Source organism: Capsicum annuum, chromosome 1 (genome assembly GCF_002878395.1).
Source record: "Capsicum annuum cultivar UCD-10X-F1 chromosome 1, UCD10Xv1.1, whole genome shotgun sequence".
NCBI classification, from domain to species: domain Eukaryota; kingdom Viridiplantae; phylum Streptophyta; class Magnoliopsida; order Solanales; family Solanaceae; genus Capsicum; species Capsicum annuum.
The window spans coordinates 220593465-220613005 of record NC_061111.1 but is presented as its reverse complement, the minus strand read 5'-3'; the positions used below and the strand labels follow the sequence as shown (position 1 = coordinate 220613005).

At 33.7% G+C, this 19541-nt stretch overlaps 1 long non-coding RNA gene across 1 annotated transcript; it reads left to right on the top strand.

Annotated features, from left to right (window-relative positions):
* Window positions 1–6170: 6170 nt before the first annotated feature.
* LOC124896989 lies at window positions 6171–19202 on the top strand. The gene is made up of 6 exons (XR_007053367.1): window positions 6171–6567; window positions 15916–16045; window positions 16115–16241; window positions 16343–16621; window positions 18512–18631; window positions 18718–19202. It is a non-coding gene; the product is annotated as an uncharacterized LOC124896989 (long non-coding RNA).
* Window positions 19203–19541: the final 339 nt, after the last annotated feature.

Below are 19541 nucleotides of genomic sequence, written 5' to 3'. Positions count from 1 at the left end.
CACAGTCTTGCTAGATGGAAGAATTAGACGAGGAATTCCTTTGCCAGATCATGTCATGTAGTGATGCAGTTTAAAGGTTCTGCCTTCAACTATTTCTTTTCTTTTCCTGAAAGTGAGAAGGGAAAAAGGGTGAGCATCACATAGTCTGTAGAGACCTTGGTGGGGATGAAAGTTTCACTAATCTCTAAGAAATTCTACAAATAGATGCTTTGATCCTCATATGATAAGCCTGTGAATGCCTACTACTATGAAATAGTTGCACCATGTTATGTTTAAGCTCGAATCTACCTTCAGGTTCTAGTCTACAGGTGGAGGAGGTAACATTGGTTGTGAGTGGGATTCTCACGTCACGAACTATCCTGCAGATTGGTGAATCTTAAGACATTGGTGTAGGAATAGCTTCTTCTTGTGGAATCTGTAGTATCTGATAGATAAGTACTGCTTCTATTCTCAACTGATGTAAGCGTCGTTCAAGTTAAGGATATGGGTCAACCAAGTCCCTTTCTTTTTCCAGCTTACTTAATTTTCAAGCCTGTACTAACAAATTCAGAAGCTATGATCAATTTGTTATCACTTATAAAACAAAATATTAAACTTAAAGTGAGATATTTGTCAATTTACAAGTCCCCGACAACGACGCTAAAAACTTATTGCTCCTAAGCGCACACATAAGTGTACGTGATTACCCAAGTAGTAAAGTGGCCTATGAAATCCCAGTATCGATCTCATGTGTACTTGTGCTCAACAACGATCTAATTCTAGCCTTACTATAAATATTAAACAAGTGAGAAAGTAATAAAAAATATTTGGGAATTGAAAACTAAAAGTAGCCGTAAATAATTCAATCATATAAAGTGTTGGACAATAATAGGGAGAAACTTAGGGTTACGTCACTATAACCAATTTTACTTAGCTATATAATATTGATGATTTAGTTAATTATCTTGATTGTTGGTTCACGAGGTTGATAACATGACTATGGTCTTCCGATCCTCTAATCGTCTGTTTTACTTAGCCTCACAACTACATCGTTGAGTAGGGATGAGAGTACTAAGTTAAACACATTTATATTTAATCCCGTATATGAAACAAATAGGGAGAATTAGGTCTATTCCTATCCTAAACACAAATCTTAACTTCAATCCCTTGAATTAGTAAGATCCTACTCCATGCATCCCACGTTTTAATTTATCGTTCCTCCTTCGGGGCTCATAATAGAAATATATATTTATTCTAAGGGTCGTGAATCCATAGAATAGTAAATACAAGGATATATGAACAACCACTAATTATAAATAATATAAATCAAATCAAATATAAGCAAAAGTAATCATGTTCTTGGACTCAATCCTAGATGAGAATGTTTAACCGCTCATGGTCTTACAATGAATCACAACCAAGAAATTTATGTATAAAACCCAAAAGTAAACTAGCAAAAAAATTAATCAACCTAATTGAAGCCTCCTCAAGTGTATTTCAAGACTCAAAAGTCGTTCAGGGTGTGTACAAAATGATAGGCATTTCCAATTTATAATGGGAGCCGAATTCACGTTTCTGACACATGGGCGGGCCACACTCTTGTATTGGCACGATAAGGGAGTGGAACGCTCTTATCGTGGAGGCTTAATCGAATGTTACAATTTGGTTTGTGTATAAGGGTGTGTCACACCCTTAACACAGAGATCCAAGGGTGTGGCACGCCCTTGTGCTCAGAATTTCCAGATTTTGTCACCGTTTTCTCTGTCCATTTAGCTTTGAGTTCCTCACTTCGTGATTGCTTTTATTCTTCAAATTCATCTTGTGTATCATCACATCATTGAGTTTAACATCTCTACAAGCTTCCTATATCATCAAGTACCACAAATTATAACTTACAACACTATACAATTAGACAAGAGAAACTTGAACAACACCTAACTCAAGCTAAGAACACTAGTTTCTTCTTCTAATTTCTAGGTGGATGTTTTGAACACACTTTAATCACTATAAAACAGTAGTTTAACACTTAGATACTTAATTATATGAATATTAACTCATTATACATACGAGAAGTCCTAAATATAAGACTAAACAAGCGTAGATTATGGCACTTAGATGCATCAATCTACCTAAGATCAAAGTTTCACAAAAATACCGACATTTGACATAAATGTCACAAAAATAATGACATTTGGCACAAAATGTCATGAAAACAATGACATTTAACGCAAAATGTCGTTAGAACAATTACATTTGATGAAAATGTCAAAAATACTACTCCCTCCATTCTAAAATTACTTGAATTATAGGGGTATGGTACACCCTTTAAAAATAATCTTTTAAGACATAAATTGTAGTTACTTTCCACTAGCACCCTTTTAATTGTTCTTAAATTACTCTCCTAGAAAATGTGAAGTACTTAAGAACCTCATTAAATGAAAGGGTAAAATTAGAAGAAATTTCCAACATATCTCTTAAAGAATGAATAATTCATTTATTTTGAACATTAAAAAATAGCTCAACAATTCATTTATTTTGAAATGAAGGGAGTGTGACATTTGTTTCAAATGGCATATTGTTAGTCGTTAATTACAGACATAGACGCCTAATGTTGAAAATTGAAATCTTTTAAAATCATTTCATGACTCTAATTAGTATTTAACACTATAAGGCAATTATTGGATGCATAATTGATAGGAGTTGTATTTGTTTAACTAGATTAGTATATGCGTTTTGCGCGTATCCTCTAAGCGAGTAACTTATTTGACAATAATTATTATTTTAAAAATAGTAAAAATTTGGTAGAGATTTATTTGTATTTTTGTTCAACTTTGTAGACATGTTGGGCTAACTCTTGTCAAACTTCACTATATAAAAGAAATATAATACTATCATATAAGCATGATAACATAACACAATTATTTGTAATAAATTAACAAAAATAAGTATGATTATGATAAAATAGAAGATGACAAATTTAAACACTGCAATGAAAGAAAATCTCTATCTCTCGGCTCGAAAGGGCATCAAACCATCAACGATTGTAGTATCATACAAGATAGTTGAAATAAAAGCTATGTTATTTTGCGTGGAGCTTTTTGGACTAAAAATCATCTATTAAAAGACTAACCATATCATAATTTTGCCACAACACCTATTACAAATACAGAAAATAAATAGTGAAATAAATGAAATCAATTTTCAAAAGCATAAAGAAAACTACACATAACACACTACCATAGGAAGCCAATAAAATAAAAACAAAATTAAAATCTAACATGGAATAATTCAGAACAAATCTAAAAACCTGCTCTATATAGCTCTTCAATGACGTACGAAATTAAATAGATTTACCAAAAATCTATATCTACCCAAAATCAAATTGAATACTGCAAAACTAAATTGAATACTCCAGCTACTTCAAAAAAGAATGATAATTTAGCATTATAATTGAAAATCAATGCAACGCCATTCTTAACAACAACATCCAGAAGACAAATTTTATAACTACAACTACAACAAAAGAAGTTTCTTAATTCACAAAGCAGCGTCTAACTGATCTTCCATAACATTGAATGTAGGAAGACTGCTAAGGAATAATTCTACATCATTCTTAACTACAACATCCAAAAGATAAAAGTTGTAGTTACAACAGTAGCAAAAGAAGAGTCTTAATAATTCTATATCATTCTTAACTACAACATTCAAAAAATAAAAATTATAGCTACAACCTACAGTAAAAGAAGGGTCTTAGTTTACTAGGCAACCTCTATCTTATCAATATTATTGAATATAGGAAGACCACTAAAAAATTCATCGAGACGATCAAAAAATTCAATTATATATTAAAAATACGATAATGTACTACGAGTAAAAGTTCATGTAGATTATTTATATTAGGAAAAAAAAACCTAAACTTCAAACCTACTATTATTAGGACGTTGAAATTAACAAAAATCTCTATTATTTAGTTTTCCTTGTTGAATCACCCCTCACATTTAGGAACTTTATTAATATTTAATTATATATAGGATCCTTTATTTAATTAATAAGTAAAGTAAAAATACTTTATTCAATTAATAAGTAAAGTAAAAAAGAAAATGTCAGTCCATGATGACATGAGAATATATATTATCTCTCACATTTAGGAACTTTATTAATATTTAATTATATATAGGATCCTTTATTTAATTAATTAGTAAAGTAAAAATTTTATTTAATTAATAAGTAAAGTGAAGAAAAAAATGTCAGAGTCCATGATAACATGAGAATATATATTTTATTAAAAGTTCTTATTTTATGTATTTTAAAATTATCTTTACATATTTTAGGAGTTTTTCTATTTATTTTAATATATAATATTATAAATATAATTTAATAATAACTTTAAAAAAAGGTGCAAAGACGATTTTATCTATTACAAAAGTATTTTCATAAAAAATTTAAATTATTTTTTAATGATCTTCATACTTTTAGTATATTGTAGATGTAGATATAGATGTAGATGTAAATTGTGAATGTAGATTCTTTTATAGAACTAGAGGATTCATAAACTTTAGCAGTCTTTCCATATATTTAGGAGTCAACTTAACATAAACTTGTCACTGTACAAATTTTCCTTATACTTAGAAGTCCCATATATTTACCAACATTAATTCTTTTAATTATTAATTCTCTTAATATTTCATACCATATTGTAGAACTCTTTAATTTTAAATCTTGTAAAAATATTTAATTAATAATTTAAGGAAAATATATTATCAAATAATAATAATAAAACTTAAATTAAAAAATTACCATAACAATATCAGAATAATAGTAATAAGTTATCTACTTATTTTATTATTCCTTTTTCCTTTATGAACTTATCCTATAAAATTAGTATTAGCATGTATTTCTTTACCCAAAGAAACGTGCACTTCTTTTTCAATTTTTTCCTCCCATTTTACCATATATTTTAGAACTCAACAAAAAAGAGGTTGCATCATGAGTCTAGATTTTATACATAAATAAACCATTTTCGTTCAAATAGGGCCCTGACTAAGTGATTAGAAGATGCATACCCGAGTATGGAGTGAGACAAATATTAGAGACTTTTCACTCATCTACATATGGAGGGTATTACGGTAGTGAGCACACAACTCATAAGGTTCTATAGTCCCGGTTATTTTGGCCTACATTGTTTAAGGTATGCAACTAAATTGCTAAAGAGTGCGATCAGTTCCAACACATGAGATCTATTTCCAGAAGGCATGAGATGCCTTTAATAATATACTAGAGGTAGATATCTTCGAGGTGTGGGGTATTAGTTTCATAGGTCCTTTCCCTTCCTCATACGACAACACATATATTCTAGTAGTAGTAGGCTATGTTTCCAAGTGGGTGGAAGCCCCAACATTACCGATGAATGATTCCAAAGTGTTTGTGAAATTTATGAAAAATAAATATTCACAAGCTTCAGAACTTCAAGATATATTATTACTGATGGTGGCACAAACTTTATTAATAATCAGTGTAACAATTTGTTGGATAAGTATAGGTTGAGACACAAAGTGTCTATGACTTATCATCCCTAAATGAGTGGTCAAGTAGAGATGTTGAGTTATGAGGTAAAGCAGATTTTATAGAAAATGATGGATGCACAACAAAAAGACTAGAAAAAAAAACTCAATGATACATGGTGGGAATATAGGACGACGTACAGGACTCTTATTGGGACATCTGCCCATAGGTTGGTTTTTGGAAAAACATACCAATTGAGTTAGAACATAACATTAAGTGTATTGGAATATTAAGAAATTAAATCGTGATTCTGAGTTAAGTGGGGCAAAAGAGAATATTGCAATTACATAAGCTTTAGGAATTTAGATTGCATACTTTTGAGAATGCCAAGTTCTACAAAGAGAAAACTAAAATAAATGGCATGACAAACATATGGTGCCTTGAGTTGAGTTGGGTCATATCGCGATGTTAAATGACGCGCTGCATGGTAGGCAACCTATGATGTAATGTAATAGCATATTTTTCCTTTTACCAAGGAAAAAAATAAAAAAAATAAAAAGTACAAAGAGATGTGTTGAGCCACGACGAAAAATACAATGTTTTGTGGGAGGCAACCCATTTTTTTAATGTGTTTTAGTTGTTATTATCAGAATTACTGGATTGAGAGATGCTTTGACATGAGAAAGAAATAAAGTGAGTAAAATCTATTTTTGGGAAGGTACCAGGTAAGAAAATTCCCCTAGGAACGAAGATAAAATAAGGCAAATAATAGTGGAACCAAAATTCTCCCAAATGTGCATTCCAGTGAGCTTTAGCATCAAGGGCGTGCCATGATCCCTATCCTTCGCGATAAAGTCATGGAACAAAGAGGGGTTAAATCGGGCTATTTAATTTAAATTATTGGATTTGACCTGATTTTTCCCTTTTAAAACCCGATCCCCATCTTAAAACCTCTAAAATCCCCAATTTTCTCTCATTTAACAAAACCTAGTGTACCACTCCCATACAAGTTCTCTCAAATTTAAGTGTACCATGCCAAGAACATATCTCATGTCTTTTCTGTCAACTTCTTCATTCACAAGCAAGGTAAATTTATCATTCTTTTCTCTCTCTCTCTTTTACCTGAATATATGAGTAAAAGAATTCTTTGCAAATTCAATTCTTACAAATTGGGCATGAATTGTACAACTCATCATAGAATACATACCATGTTTTTACTTGGGCTTTAGGAGTGTTTCGAACCAGCATGTAGTTCAAGTCGTGCATCATGTTTGGGGTTGTGGTTTGAAATTCTAAGTGTGTTGTTTATGAGTTGAGTTTGATTTTTACACCCTATGAGTTTAGGTGCTTAAAAAAATTTCTCTATATATAAGTTGACAAAAACATATGCAAGCTTACATAAGTCCTAGTTGATGAATTGTGCTTTGAAGTATGTGCTGTAATTGTATTTGGGATTATTGTCGGAACTCACATGTGATATGATTACTTTTGCTATATAATGTGAAAATTGAAATAGGGTGTGAAAAGGTGTTTTGGTTTTGTGGTTCATGTGTAGTTCTGATTTTATAAGTAGCATTAGATAATGGTGTTCTAGTTTATAAAGCATTCATGGTAGTAGTATGCAGTTGTATAAGAATATCGACTGCACGTTATACTCTTTGAGTACTGTTGGCACATATGCTTAAATTGAAAGGAAATATTGTTAAGTGTAGCACCTGAGGTGAATATTATTCTGATATGATGTAAATTGTAAGAATGTTGTGATGTGAAAAGTGAGATACACGGTTGAAGTTTGAGTAAAGAGTCGTAAGATTTAGTTATGATCTTGTGGTCAGTAACTTGAATCCAAAACTGGTTGACTATTTGCATAGGTGTTGTGACCATGTGGTTATGTTGTGGAATAGGAGAAGTCTGAGTAACCTGGTTCCAAACTTATACCTATGCTAGCAACTAAGTGTGGGGTGGCCCCTAAATCCTTTTGCACTTGGCGTTAGCTAGCTGCGTAGGATTTCTTTCAACATAACTACTGCATATTATGATTGGTATGATTTATGTCAACCAGGTCACAAAAAGGAAAATAGGATATTGGTCCATCGAGTGAGACAAAGAAGAGAGCTTGTGTTGCTGCTCGCGAATCTAGAGCCCCGATAGTTTCTTACATTAGAATTATAGATGTAGGTCTCGATGGGTTATGGAAGAAGGAAAAAAGTGGCATAGCAAGCACATAGAGTCCAAATATGATCCAGAAGATATCATTAACCGGGAGAGTTTGAAGAGAGAGTTCCCGAGCATAGTTCGGAGAATTGAGGAGTTGTAGATGACATTGATTTTTTAGAAGCCCACTGAGTACAATCTGCACTTGATTAAGGAATTTTACTCTAACTTGGACCTAAGTCAACCCAAATTAGAGGTCAAGATTTGAGGGCAAGTGATAAAGTTAGGTGACCATGATCTGAATTCCCTTTTAGGTACTCCCAAGGCAAACCCACTTCAGCTATGACAACTGAATATCCCTCCACCATATGTTGACATTAATCATTTATTATACAATAATAGGTCAACAACTAGGTGGATTTGCCATCGAAAGGGGGGCTATCATCTTACATTTCCCTCTGCTTATATGAATAGGGAAGCTAGAGTGTGGCTGAAAATCATTTGTCACTATCTTATTTTAGGGAAACACATGACAAATGTCATTCAGGATAGGGTTCGTCTTATCTAGGTATTGATACAGGATGGCTTTGAGATCAATATACGTGTATTGATCAAATCTGTGATAAAGAAAGATTGCATCCATCAGGGATGTAGGTATTGCTTTTGTGGGTTGTACACTAGATTCTTGAGAGGATATAATATTAATAAAGAGGCCTTAGACTACATGTCGCTGATGGAAATGTGTCCCATGGATATGACCCGGACGTGGGCTCTTGACGTATCTCATTAGCTGATACTGACCCTACCTGAGCATCATGCTCAAAATGATAAGATCACAACCCGTATGTATAGGCTACAGAAGCTGCAACTATAGAAAAGAGCCAGAGAAGTAACCAGAGATGAGATACGCAAGGAAGAGCATGACTACCCACTAAGACATTAGGCCAGGACACTATGGTTGATTGGCCCAGATTTTGTTAAGCCAGTAGAGAATGATATCCTGACTGATAAGAATAGGCATGTGTGATTCAGACATTGATTCCAAGGATGATGATGTATACCTTGACTTAGGTGATGAGGGATTGGGTCTGGATATTGATGATGGTATGGATGAAGAGACATTAGGGAGTTTTTGCATCACCTCAATTTTGTTTTATTTTGTTTCTGCAAGCATTGGGGATAATGCTATATTCTAAATTTGGGAGGGGGGCGGGGTAGAGATTACTTTCATTCTATTGTTCTATTCTATCTGGAGTGCTATTTTGTTATTATGTTGGATGGTATGATTGTTATTTTTGACTGGTGCTTTGGGCTTGGAAAGACATTGTAGGAGTTAAATTCAGTTTATAATAATTGATAGTTAAACTTATTTGTGATTCATTTGTGTAATAGTTGGTAATAGTTTAGTCATTCTATTATTCCTAATAGTTTAGTTATTCCAATTTTTTTATTTTTGGGTCCTTCGACTTCCTGAGGACAATCCCATTGAATTGAGTTGGACTTAGATGTCAGAATCTAGGATTAGATTGTTTTTTGTTTGTAGGAGTAAACATTTTTGTTTTTGTAGGATGAGTGCCAATAACAAATCGAAGTTTAGGTGTCTTTCTCGATAATGGATGGATGACGACCGTCCTAAGGGGAATTATCTTACGGAGTGAGTAGGTAGGAGAACCTGGTAACAAATCTAATACAGAGTACTTTTATTGGGCCACATGTCTACGTAATATTGCACCCAAGATCACACGTAAGTGTATGTGGTCTCACCAAGTAATACAGTGGCCTTATAAAAAGCCGAATATCAATCCCTCAGAGACTTGTGTTAACAACTATCCTAGATTAGTTCACTAGTGAGATTAGTTCAATGCAAATGTAACCACAAGATGTTTAAAAGTTAAACTAAGAGTAAAATTAATACTGCGGTACTTTAAAGATCTTGGACAATCAATGGGGAGAAACCCAGGGTCAAGGCATTGCAAATAATCATACTACGTTATAGAACTTCATTACTTAGGTTAGTTATATTGGTTGTTAGTTCATGGGATTAATGATGCAACTATAGCTTTTCGGGCCTCTTGTCAATGATCTAGCTTAGCCCCACAATTACATCATTGAACGGGGATATGAGAACTAAGTTAAATGCTTTCATATTCATCCCGTACTTGAACCAAATAGTACACTTAAGTATATTCCTATCCTAAATACAAATCATAACATCATTTGATGAAGATTTTGATCCTATTCTATTTGACCCACGTTCTACTCTATCATTCATTCTTTCAGGTTCATAATAGAGTTATAGCATGTATTCTAAGGGTCATAACGCCTTAAAATAGTGATAAAAAGGATTAAAAAAAACAAACATGATAAACCACCAAAACCAAATCAATTCCAATAATATTAATCATGTCTTTGACCATAACCCTTAACCTCGAAAAAGGGCGTTTAGCCACTCATGGACATATCCGTAATCATAAGAATGAATACATGATAACATCTTAAATAAAACCAAAGTAATGGAATAAAAACCCTAATTGAAGTGTTATCCAGCCTCCCTTAAAGTCCCAAGGTCGTCCAAGGGGTCCAACATAACAACTAAGTGTCCTATTTATATTTGGACAACAATTGCCGATTTTGAATTAAGTGCATGCAACGCCAATAACGCTAGATGTAGGTAGAGTGGCATGCCAAAAATGTGGAGGAACACTGGAATTTGTCATAAAAAAAAGTTTCCAAGGGTGTTCCATGGGCATATCACAGCACCTAAGCTGCGTGACAAGCCAAGGATATCAAAACATCCAACTTTGATCAAGCATTGTCCATTGCTTTTGTCCTTTAAGTCCAAGCTTTGTGGTGGTGTTTCCATGTGATTTTCGGATTTTTTTTAACATCCCTTTATCATCATAATCAACTTATAAAGAATACTACAACATCAAAAACCACACATTAGAGCTCAAAACAACATACTATTCAAGACAATGAACTAGTAAAGGCCATAGCTCAAGCTAAGAGTACAAACTTTTGTCCCTTGATTGTTAACTTGGTGTTTTGACTCCAAATTCATTATGAAAACCTGTTGAACATTACATTTACATACCATAACAATTAGATGCTTATTTTAACGAAGAATTACTCATTAAACCTGAGAGAATTGCTCTAAACTAAGCTAAATAACCTCGGATAACAACACTCAGGTGCATAAATCCACCTCAGATCATCACCCCATACTTAAAGCCTTGTTTGTTCTCGAACAACTCTTCAATATAAGCATCATAATTAGAAAAGACTTCGAACTTCTACAATCAAGCAAGAAATTCAAGCTAGCACTACAATGACTACACAGAATGCAAGTATTTACACTAAGTATGTTATACAAAAAATTGAAAGCTCAAGAATACTACTCCAAAACATTATAACCTCAAGAATTGACCCACCAAGTTGGAAAACTCATCAATATTACTCAATTATAAATATCATAAGAACCAGCCAACTAGCATTGAAAATGTCCCCTCACCACAAGGAAGTTATCCATATTCACTCACATAGATGTAATTATCACAAGAATGTGTATAAGAATTAAATTACGCTCACTCTCACAAAGAATTCTCAGATTACACATGATGAACCATAGGCTTGTCCTTAGTGTAGTACTCCACTAATATCAAAATGTTAGGACTAAGGATCAAATAGCTCTTTAAGAGTTGTAATATAGGCTAAGGGACATGTAGGAACTATTTGCCTAAAAGTAGTGACTAGCTTCTCTAAGTGCTTTAATACATCACGTGAACATTCAGATCACTCCCTAAACAACCAATTTATACCACCTCCATCTTCCCATATATTTTGTTTTGCCCAATCTCATTAAGCTAATTTACATACAATGTATCGGGGGGAGGATTATTCATCAACTCAAGATCACATTTTTGTACAAACTAGAAAACCTTTTCATTACCCAACTCCCAACCACCACACATATGACTTTTCAAAACCAATAGCTATCTCTTGGGGGCTTCACTTCTACCTTTTTTCCTTTTATTTTCTCACTCCTTCACTTCATTAGTTTTCAGCTAAAGTACTTAGGAGCATGGGATCAAATTTAGTTCAAACAACAAAAGGAATTAGGCTACATATGAGGCTATCAAAGAGTAGGCTAAAGGCTCAACGGGGCTAACTAGGATTATGCAAAAGGGTAGGTCACAAAGGTATGAGACATGGCTATCAAAGAAATGCCTATATCATACCCAAAACCCACACTCTTTATTTTGCTTTACGCATACACCAAGCAAGTTCTAAACATTAAATGCAGCAAAGAATACATAAAAACCTTCACCATACATAGAACATGCTCAAGTAAAATAGAATCATATAGACTCTTAACCATGCAATCACACAAATTAAATATTAAGCCAACAATGTACAAGATTCATAATGTAGAGCCTAGGAGTCTTAAAAGTAGTAATTTTGTCACAACCTAAACCAGGGTCTGGCCGTGATAGGTATATCAAGTCCTGCATAGACTGGAGAACACCCCCTACACCTAACCAAATAAAGCACAACACACCCTAATGTCGGATCAATTCCGAACATATAGTAAGATATTATGCAATAGCTTGAGAAAAATTCAAAACAAATCCATAACCACCAATCAACAATCGGACAAACAACCGACCGACATCGCCCGATAACCATATTAGTCCAAACAAAGCCTTCTAAATAGAGTACCAAAACTGAGTATCACTAAAGTGTCGGGACATGCCCCCGACTATAGAAAAAATAAGTCTAAAAAGTCTAATACATAAGAAACCAAAACATGAAATATAGACTTCCAATGTAAGGAAGATCACCACTTCAATGTCAACTCACGAGCTGGTCCCAAATCCTAATCACTGAGCAGGAGGAGTAGAAGTATGACCAATTCCTGCATCACGTGGGGATACAACATTCAAAGACAGTTTGAGATTGAAGCACTTGCATGAAATTCAAGGATAAGGATAACTTAATGAAATAATCAACAGTTTAACATAATTCAAACCAATAGATATATATATCACATACCGGGATTGAGAACAAGCCTTAACACACATTTTAAAACTTTAACCTAGATTGTGTAGCTCAACCATCAATACATGTAACCATAGGCTATATGGGGTCCAGCTCTCACCCCCTGGTCAGGCCCAAGTATGTGTAGTCACACAAATCGAAGAATTTATATATATGCACACGGGACACAAACCTCCCAATTATATACTAAAGTGACTAAAGAACCCAATCATATAATGATTTACGAAGGACTCGAACCTCCTTAATTATGAAATAATACTAAGGGGGACTTGAACCTCCCTGGTAACTTGGACCCCTGCATCGGCAAATACGGTTTCCAGTATCAATCACTCAGACCTCCACTTTTATGACTCAGCTACACAACCCTTATTAGAACCCAATTAAAACAAGTATCACACATTATCATTTATTGAGCCATATTCCACATTAAGGCATACATTATTGGTATCGCCATAATAACTACACTTGCAAGGTAATAACAACATTCCAAAACAATTTTCATTTACTTGGGGGAAAATAACCCACTTTGTTCATTAATATAAGGTGGGGGAACACCGACTCCCTGTGTTCATTAAATCATACCATAGTATTTCAGATACCTCTTTATATCATGCAATAATTCAAGACTAGTTTAATTTTTACAAATTCCCATAGTTCTCATAATTAAAACCAATTTCACATGATGGGGATGGGGTTATAACCACTTCAAATGTCACTAGTTTGGTAAAATCATAATTTCCTAGTTCATTCACCGTACCCATGTACCTACACACTCAAAACAATAATTAAAGAAAGAAAATCATATATAATCCATGAGAAATATTGTTTAATTCATAAACATTCAAAAATCCCAACCTTTATTTCAAAACCAAGATGAACATCTCATGAACAATACTTTAAAACACGTTTTTAAAAAATTAACAATAAGGGAAGAGTGACTTGTCTTAAATTTTAAGAAATTTGGAAAGAAATCAACCTTGAGCCCTTAGATGACCAACTTGATGAAACCCTAGCTTGACTTTCTTGAAGAAATTTAGAGAGACTTTTTGAGTGTTTGAAAAGTGACTTTGATTGTTTCTCAGTGCTAATGACACCCTAAAGAAATTATAAGACGTGGGTTTTAATTTGGATAAGAGGGGAAATGTCCAGAATGCCCTTAACTTAAAAGCTAAAAAAGTGTTGCTCTTGACTACGGGTCAATCAGTCACTCGTAGCCATTCCTTACGAATCGTTACCATGAGTCAAAACCTAGATTGTATCTAGGTTCCCCATACATTGTTGACCTACGACTTACGGGTATCACTTGTAATGAGACCCTATGACCCATAAGGTCCAATCATAGTCAATATAGAACCCAATTCGGTAAACATTGGATACCCTACGATTTTCACTCAATGACTCATAACAAGTCCTTACGGCTCATGGTGAGCCACTCTACTCAGAGGAAAACGTAGCCACTAAATTTCTGATTTGGTTACAATTCTATCCCGATGACTCGTCATGAGTCTTTACGAATCGCACCATCAAGTCATATCCAAGATAGAAACTTAAACACCCCTCACTAGAAAACTTACGACTAAGGTCACTTGACTCGTCAAGACATATTATGACTGGTCAGATGAGTCATTGCTAGGGCAGAAAATTCAGGACTTAAAAATTTTTCAAGGGACAACTACCTGAGGCATTACATACTGCCTCTTAGGATCATTAATACCCGAATGATAGGACAAGGCATTTATTAGCATGATTTTTCTCCATACACATCTACTCTTACCTTTAATAAAGGAAAAAAAATGCTAATGAAACCATTATTTCCTTTGACAAAGTCAAAAAACAAAGATATTAAGGAGTACACTGTTAAGACCCTACAAAATTCTAAGCTTAATTCAGTCCATTTATGCTTGTTAAGGGGGTCCTATACTTAGAAGGTTCTAGCTAAGTTTCTAGACTTAGTTTATTTTAGCCTTCAAAGGTTCGTAGTCTAATTCTGTGACTTTAATGGTCCGTATTCATGCTAATTCATGATCAAGGAGGTTCATAGGTGGTTTCAGACAAGTTTTAGATTTTTTGAACCATGTTTGGAAGCCCAAAATAGTAGACCGATGTGATCTTAGCGTGCCACATCGCCAATCGCATTGGTTAATATTGTTTTAGGTTGCCAAGGTCAAAGTACTAAGACTCGATGCGATGATGGGGCGATGTGTCGACTATCACGTCAATTCCATTGACATGCTGCATCGATAATAGCATCGATGCCTAGTATCAGTCATTAAATGTTTGCATTTTAAGGGCAAAAGAGTCAATTTCTTACCCCTATTAAGTCTAAAACACAGGATTTAGCCGCAATTCAACCAAAATATAGTGTTTCTCTCAAGAATAAGTTAGGGTTTTCAATTGGGGATTCAAATTTAAAACTCAAATTCAAGAATCTGTCTGTCAATCTTCGTAAAATTAAGAACTAAGTTATGTCAAGTGTTGATTTATGGATTTCTTTCATCCATGAAGTCCAAGAACCCTCTTTCAAATTATAAAACATGATATTTATATTGTGGATTGTTAGTAACCATGTTTATCTTGTTGTATGATTCCCAAGTTGGAATCTGTATGTGTTTTCATGAAACCACATTAGCATGTAAGATGAAATCCATGAATTGAGTTGTTTATGATGTGTAATTTGATAATTTCACCTATGCCATAATTTGTACATGTAGGGTGTTTGACAAAATAGCTAGAAGGATAGAAATTGGGTATTTAGCTCAATTGTGACTCAAATAATAAATGCATGTTTTATCCTTATGACCAAGACTGACTTCCATGATATTGTGTGCATTATGAGTATTTGATGGAATGTTCATGAGATTAGGTTGATGAAAGTATGAAATGTCAATATGCAATTCCATCCATGTACAATATTATGATAACCATGTGTTTTATGAAATCCCCAACTTATTGTATTATGAATAGTTTATATTGGTCATGTGTTCAAGAAATGTCAAGTCTTGTCAGTTTTACGCTATTGAGTCCTAGGGGTACTTGTACCCAAGAATTTAGTTGCATGTCTAGAGCCAGTGTCAGCTTTCATGGTACTACCATTCAAGCCATGATCATTAGAATTTAGCTAGTTATATGACTCAGGAAAACTCAGTAATCTCAGTCAGTTATCAGATCTCAATAGTATTTCATCAGTAAATGGAATTTAGTAAACTCTATTCAAATCTGCAGTAACATCGCCATCCATTGATAGTGCTACAACGCCTAATGCTACAACAACTGCTTCTCAAAATTTGCAATTTAAAGAGGAATTAGAATATGATCATGTGGGGAGGCTACGAATCATCCCTTATCATGATGGGTAAGTAACACTTAAGTTTTCCTTAATTTTCAAAAGCTAAGATGATGGTTTAATATAATCTTATTGCAGGTTCATTCCAGCATATACCATCAGGCATATGGTTATAGAAGCAATTAAACCATTTTTCACAAAATTGTGGAATAGTTGGTTAGAGATTCCATGGAAAATTACAATTGTCATATGAAAACAATTTATGGTATAAGAAGTTTTATAAGCTATGAATCTCATTACCTAAAGATAGTTTTTCCATTGTATCCATCAACTCATTTTATGACTTTATATTAAACTATTTTGCAGACAAAGTGTTCATGGAGTGATTGTCATGATAATGAAATAGACGGTATTTTTTGGTTGAAAACAGCTCTACGGGTTAAAGAACACTTGTATGAGGCCTGGAGGAAATTGATCAAACCTGGTTAGTTGAATGATAAAGTGTGGACTCAGTTCTTGATATTATGGCACACTCCTAAATTTAAGGGAAAGAAGGAACGAGGAAAGGAAAATTGAGCCTCTGAAATGGGTGGCTCGCTGCACACTGGAGTCTCAATGAGTTTTGCTACCCACCAACAAAGACTGGTACTATTCTTGTCCAACTTCTTTATCCATTTACACGTGATACTTTGAGTAAATAATTTATTGTTATTATCAAATTTGTGTCTTCTGTGGCTGCAATTAAGCTACCTGAAAGTCTGAATTTTGTAACTGAAAGTATCTGAAAAGTAATAAAGATAATAAATAAATTGAATTTGATGACAAAAGAGAACAACAACAAAAGTACAGTATCTTTGAGAAAATGTGTTAAACTATAAGTTATAGAAAATGTTGATCTATACATATACAAGAGTTTGGTGACATATACTGATGTTGAGACGCAATACTGATTGATTGATATGTAAAATCATACATCCACAAAATCAGAGAACCTATTGTTCTCCCCCTGAATAGTGTATATGCTTGCTAGTTCCATAATATGGCTGCAAACACTAGTTTCACTAATGATAACAAAACAATCCAACCGCCCTTTAAAATAAACAAAAAGGAAAAAAAATTAAAAGAAGTTCTTTGTCTGCTGCTGCTGCTATAATGATGTTGTAAAGGGGCTGTGGTAATTTCTTCTTTATATTGGTCGGGCGACCCAGTTAAGGCTTTGAATAGCAAACTGGTGGCTGGAGCCATGGAGGTGTTGCTCCTCTTTTGCTTTGTTCTAAAACAGCAAATCTGAGCCCTCTATAACCTATTTCCTTCTCTTGGATGGTGATTATTGTCGGGTTGGAAAACCAATAGACCTTTGTGGTCCGGTCCTTCTCCAAAAGTCGTGTATAGTAGGATCTTAATACACTGGACTGTATTTTTAAAACTAGGACAGTCTTGTTTTTTTTTTTTGTGTGTGTACGGGTTACTGTGTTGATAGAAGTTATATAAAGAGGCAGTGATGATGGTGTTTCTGATTCTCGGCTAACCAATTCTGGCATAGAACGACCCGACCCATATCTTGGTGTGGCAATACTTTGTACGCCCAGTGATTGAGGCTTCACTCTCCCCTACAATCAGTGTTTGCAGCCATGGGGTGGCTGGATTCTCTTTTTCCTTGTCGTAGAACACATCTAAGCCCCATTTTCATGAAAAGAGTGAAAAAAGTAATCTTTTTCGTGATTTAGTATACACCCCACACTAACACATGACTTCTTCTTCCTCTTCTATTTTCTGCTACTTATTACTAACTTTCAGAAAGATGCTTAACTATTTATTCACTTTGAGTACTTAGATATAGGATAGTTCCTATAAGACCAGTCACAAGGCTATAGTATATGATTAGAAAGTGACAAATAACTCATAATATGGTTCAAGTCTTTGAATAACTCAGTCTTTAATTAGAAAAATTTTTCTTGTGTTTGATGCTGATAAAAATAAGCTTATTGATACAAAGGAGTTGAGGAGAGTTCTAATTAGTCTTTGTTGTGTAAATTGCAGTGTTAAAGAGTGTAGAAGAATAATTAAAGGGGTTGATAAAGATGGTGATGGATTTGTTAATTTTGAAGAGTTTAAACAAATGATGGCTTCTGCATGTAATATTAGCCCACATAATCTTTTTTACTATCTGGTTTGTTTATGGAGTGACATAGACAGTGAGGAATTGCTAGGATGATTGAGCGTTAGTAGTAGTAGTTTACTAGTTCTTGTTGATGAGATTTCTTCAAACAAGTGAGTTAATTTGTGGATTTAAAGTGCTTATGTTATTGGATAATGTAATATTTAGAATTTGTGCAGCTTTCAGTACAGGTTTTAAGTTAGGATATCAATGTTTTAAAAGCAAACAGGTACCCCAGATTAGCATAATACTCCTCTTTCCAAGTTTTATCTTTGATGCTCTGTGTTCTGAAAGTGTATGCCTTTGTTGTTCTTTATCATGTGTTTTGGCTGAACTTTTACAGTAGCATTGACCTGTATTTGGGTAAAATTTTGCAGAATTTCTTAAATGGGGGAGTAGATGTACCTATTCCTAAGACCTTCAAAGAGACACATAAGAAGAAAAATTCGGACGGTACAAGAGAAGAATGGGTTGAACCGCGTACTAAGGAAGCACATGTAAGATAATAAAATTTGTATATATTATTTTCTTATTATTCAACTTAGCTTGTTTACATAATGACAATTATTTTTCTTTCGGGAAGGATTTCAAAAAAGCATTGAAGATTGGTGTCAAACCCAAACTGCTTCAGAGGATGGTACCATGGTCCAACCATCACCTACTGATATGAATAGAATTTGGATAAATGTGGTAAGTGGTCCAAAAAAGGGAAAAACCTACGGGTTTGGAGGTAACCAATCCTTGAGTAGTTCTTCCCCAATGTTGGCAACTTCGCTTCTATTTCGCGAAATGTGGAAGAAATGGAAGCGATGAGAACAAAAATTAAAGCGTTGACGCAACACTGTGCCAAATTTGCCATGTTTGAAGCGTTAGTCAAGAAGCATATTCCGCAAGTATTTGAGGATGGGGAAGATAGTGAATCAGATGATTAGAATGTAGCGGTTGGTTTTTGTTTAGGATTGTGACATTTAGACTTAAACTATTAGAATTGGTGTTTGTTTTAGATTGTGACATATAGACTTGTCTTGAAATGTTTAAACTATTTGATTCCCCTATTTGTTTTGGATATTTCAAAGTGGTCGCAAATAATTTATATATTAAATAATTAATATATAAATTAATAAAATTATATATATATATATAATTATATATTTAATAATTAATAAACAAAAACTTTTCGACTATAGTAGTCGAAAATTTTTTAAACTATATAAATTAGTTTCAACAACAGTAGTCGGAACACTTTTATTTATTAAATAATTCTTTATTAATCTTCCAACCAAAGTAGCCAGAATGCTTTTATTTCTTAAATAATAATTTATTGTTCTTCCGACCACATTAGTCAAAAGTTTTTTATTTATTAACCTTCCGACCATAGTCGTTGGAAATCTTTTATTTATTAAATAA